At 41.0% G+C, this 4,925-nt stretch overlaps 1 pseudogene; it reads left to right on the forward strand.

The window, feature by feature from the left end:
* The first annotated feature begins 4,055 nt into the window (after nucleotides 1–4,055).
* LOC101983927 lies at nucleotides 4,056–4,612 on the forward strand (annotated as a pseudogene).
* Nucleotides 4,613–4,925: the final 313 nt, after the last annotated feature.

A 4,925-nucleotide genomic window follows, 5' to 3' on the forward strand; every position in this document is an offset into this window, starting at 1 on the left:
GCACATATAGAAGTAGGATGGAACACAGAGCGTATGTTCTCATCAATGTTTTTGATCTTGACAACTTATGCTGGAGAGGTTGTTGGGAAAAGGGAACACTCCTGCATTGCTGGTGGGAGTGCAAGCTGGTACAGCCCCTTTGGATGTCAGTGTGGTGATTTCTCAGAAAATTAGGAAACAACCTTCCTCAAGACCCAGCAATACCACTTTTGGGTATATATCTGAAGGATGCTCAATCATACCACAAGGACATGTGCTCAACTATGTTCATAGCAGCTTTGTTTGTCATAGCCAGAACCTGGAAACAACCTAAATACCCTTCGACCAAAGAATGGATAAGAAGAATGTGATATATTTACATGATGGAGTACTACACAGCAGAAAAAATAATGACATCTTGAATTTTGCAAATGGATGGAACTAGAAAACATCATTTTGAGTGAGGTAACCCAGATACAGAAAGACAATTATCACATGTACTCACTCATAAGTGATTTTTAAACATAAAGCATAAAAAATAAACAGCCCACAAATCACAATCCCAGAGAGTCCAGACAACAATGAAGACCCTAAGAGAGACATACTTGGATTTAATCTACATGGGAAGTAGAAAAAAGACAAAATCTCCTGAGTAAATTGGGAGCATGGGGACGTTGGGAGAGGGTTAAAGGGGAGGGGAGAGATAGAGAGGGGAGCAGAGAAAAATGTAGAGCTCAATAAACATAACAATAATAAAAAAGAGAGCATGCCCTCATGCTAATGACCGAGGATGGGGGACTGAACAAGGCCTATTGCATGGATTGTTTCTCTTCACAAACTTCTGAGGATGATGCTAACACCTATCAAATGCACTGCCTTTCAAATACACGTTGCCTCTATTGTTAACAATTGTCCTGCAAAATGTGTATCATTGCTCCAGTTTTGCTGTTAGGAAAGCCAAGGCTTAAGAGTCACTAGTAACTTCTCTTTGGAGATTCCAGCTCTGCTGGACTTTACAGCCTCGATAGTCATTTCCCTCCAGTTCAGGAGAATGCACCAGAAGTTTCCAGAGACACCGTCCTTCACATTCTTTATAGATCAAGTGCAGAGTGCCTTGCTATAGTCCATTCCAGCTTTTGGTGGTGACACCCCAAAGAAATAAAAATAGAAATAATGACAGCGGCATGTGCTATTTGTATTGAAGAGCTTGGAAATCATTTTAATGAGTGAAGCCCCTAGTATTAGTGATAGTCTAGTGACCCCAGTGTGTTCTCTCCTTCAGGCAAAGTTTGGCTGGCTGAGCAAGGATGAAAACGCCATAGATGAGACTCTTCTCATTTGAATAAATTAGCAATGTCGCAACATTAATTATCCATTGGAGCTATTTTTAACTTAGAGTACTATGCAGAGCCAAGCTGAAGACGTTGGGTGCAATCTTTTACTTTCTGCTTTGGATGAAAATTCTAGACTCCCAGCTATGAGAAGCAGACAAGACTTGAAAACTGCTCTTTTCTAAGCTGCCTGATTAACTATAGACTTTGCACTCCCCATCACTGCTTTCTTGTTACGCCACAGCCTCCCACAGCCCTCCAAATATTTATCCTATTCTCTGTGATCTTTCAGTGGGAAGTTTTGTTCTAAGATGAAATAGAATGACGAGAGAGTGAATTAGAACCACAGACACTTTCTAGGCCCCAAGTCTTGTTTTTGAGGGTTGACTCCGGTTTATTGGGAATTAGAGCTCTGGAGTTGTTTTGGATAGTAATCCTGTCCAGAAACACTGAGAAGTGTGAATTCATATATTCCAAGAAGGAATCTCTAAATAGCTCGCTACAAATATATAAATAGTTTAGAGAGCTAAGAATGCAGAGCATTCTCCTGGGATCGGTTTATCATCAGCCTCAACACAGTACCCATCACACACATGCTTCCTCTGAGCTAAGAACTCAGAGCATTCTCCTGGGATCGGTTTATCATCAGCCTCAACACAGTACCCATCACACACATGCTTCCTCTGAGGTCTCCTCAGTCTTTAGATCACCTCCATCTCCTCCCTTATCTCCACTCCTTTTGAGTTTGGTTCAATTTTCCTGCCGTAGGAAACTCATTCTGGAGTTTCCATCTTTGGACAGCAGCAGTAATTCGTACGTTCTTAAATGGACTGCTTTTAAGGAAGGTTCATTTTCTCTCTCACACAGTAAGTCATTCTTAGCACATCAACTTGGTTGCATTTTTATGGTGGAATGTCCTGTGTGCTTGAGAGATGAGACTGGACCATGATGCAGCCAAGGAGGCAGAAGCCTCTGTGCACCAGGATTCTAATGAAGGAAGACGACGCTGCGTGACAGATGAGAATGGACCATGACCATGGCGTAGCAAGGGAGACAGGAGCCCTGTACTCCAGGGTTCTAATGAAGGAAGATGGTGCTGCTCAGCTTAAGAAGGCTTGGAACTCTGTTCTTAGAGCACAGCAGTCAGGGCCATCTTAATCAGAGCAGCTGTCCTTGTCTGTCAGACACCCTCAACAAGATAAGATCAGGCCTGTTGACATTCCTATGAAGAAAGGTGGAGTATCCAGAAACCAAGCCGAATTTTTATTTTGATATTGCTATATTTCAATAAGACTAAGTTTAACTACATGATGAACTGCTTTGGGGGATGGAAACTGGTATAGTATTTCTGGAAATTAAGCAAGTAGCACAAATAAAACAACACTGAATGAGCAAGATCTATTTCTAGTAGCTCACAGAGAGTGTCCTCTATGTACATCCAGAAGAACAGTGCTCAATGTTGGGAGTTCAGGGGAAATCTAGATGGTCTTCAGTATAGTGAATAGATGACGTAGCTACAGCAGTCTACACTGTAGTAGATAATCAGTGGGGAAGACACAAAACAAGGAGATATACATATATGTATGTATATATAATTATAATAATATATAATATATGTTTCCCTGTTGGAGAAAATACAAACAAAATAGGCAATAGGCAAGCATATTTATATGCTTATATAAAATAACAAGCCATTTTATGAACTATATAAATATAATACATGAATTAAAAATTTTAGATTGTGCTCTGTTACCGTGTGTAGTGGGAAATGTCAGTGCCCATCGAGGTGGAGGGGAGGAAAGGGGCAATAGAGAGAAAGGAGTCGCATAAGCTGAGGATGAAACACACATTCCTTTTGAGCCCGAGGGAATAAAGCAATTCAGAACCCAAGAATGAGGAAGCATATTCTCAGAAGAAAGGGCTGCGTTTTCTAATCTTGATCCATGCAGGAAATTTTATAGCTTCTTTCTGTGGCAAGAACTATGTTAGGTTTCTGTTTTAATCATGCTTAAATTTATTGTCAAGGCTCGAGTCTTAGAAGAGTATAATTCAAAAGTTTTCTTAAAGATGTGTCTTAGTAGATCTTCAAAAATCAACTTTGTGGAGATGTAATTTACATAGAATACATTTTATGTACTTTTTAAAGCTCAATGAACTTCCAGATTTGTAATTATCCTCCTCAGTCGGTATATAACACATCTCCATCACTGGCATGATTCCCTGAAGGTCATTTTCAGACAACCTTCCACCCAGTCTGAAGCCTAATGGGATATTTATCATTAGGCATTAGGGTTACATGCCTTCACATTTCTTGTGAATGGGATAATACAATATGACTTTCTTGGGGGCAGTCTTCCTTCATTTAGCATAATGCTACTGAAATTCAAATATGGCATACATATCAACAGTTCATTACGTTTTTACAGTTTATGGTATGACATTGTATGGAAATACTAAAATTTGACAATCCACTCACTTGCTGATGGACATTCTATTTGTTTCTAGGTTTTGGCTGCTATAGGTAAAACTTTAGAAAGATTTGTGTACAAACCTTGTTCAGGTAAATGTTAACTTATTTTTGTATTGGGTGCCAGGTAGAGCAGGTTATTCATTTTTGTTTGTGAATTTTCAGTTGCTGCCACATTATTGTTGAGAAGATTGACCTTTGCCAATGCATGGTCTCAACATTGGTTAAAACAGTGAGATAGCTTTACAACCTCTGCCCTAGACTCTGCAGCCACCGCCATGTTGATGCCTAAGAAGAAGCAGGTTGCCATCTATGAACTCCTTTTTAAGCAGTGATGGTTGCCAAGAAAGATGTTCCATATACCCAAACACCCCAAGCTGGCAGATGAGAATGTGCCCAATCTTCATGCAAGGAAGGCCAAGGACACCTCAAGTCTTGAGGCTATGTGATGGAGCAGTTTGCCCGGAAACATCTCTATTGGTACCTTATGAACTAGGGCATCCAGTATCTCTGACATTACCCTGACCTACCTCTGGAGACTGTGCCTGCCATGCTGTGTTGCAGCAGTCCTGAGACTGGCAGTTTTGGCCCATAGGTCCAGAGGGTGGGCAACCTGCAAGATTCCCAAGAGGGGAGGCAGAACAGAGATGTCTACAGAAGGAGCGCCGTTCCCGCTGGTGCTGACAGGAAGGCTGAAGCTGGGGTTGGCTCAGCAACTGAATTCCAGTTTAGAGGCAGCTTTGACCGAGGACGAGGTCAGTCATTTCCGTGGAGTTGGAGATTATGTTGTGTGGAAAAACTTCAAAGAAAAACAAATGCAACGATAAATTCATGAATGTGCGACCCTATTTCCATCTTCTTCATTTTGTCCCAAGGGTCTGTATGTAGATGATCATTATTAATGAAGCTTTAGAACAAGGCTTTTATGAATCTCTGTAAGTGCTGCAAAATTTTTATTTTTAAAAACATTTGAATAGTTTTCTATCTAGTTTCATAACTTTGAGTCTCAGGTTGCCAGTTTCTTTATAGTCTTGCTGGAACTTTGTGCGACATCTCATTGAATCTCTAGGTCTGTAGAGAAACAGTGTCTGAGGCCGGGCGGTGGTGGCGCACGCCTTTAATCCCAGCACTCGGGAGGCAGTGGCAGG

Source organism: Microtus ochrogaster, assembly GCF_000317375.1.
Source record: "Microtus ochrogaster isolate Prairie Vole_2 chromosome 14 unlocalized genomic scaffold, MicOch1.0 chr14_random_1, whole genome shotgun sequence".
Classification (NCBI taxonomy): domain Eukaryota; kingdom Metazoa; phylum Chordata; class Mammalia; order Rodentia; family Cricetidae; genus Microtus; species Microtus ochrogaster.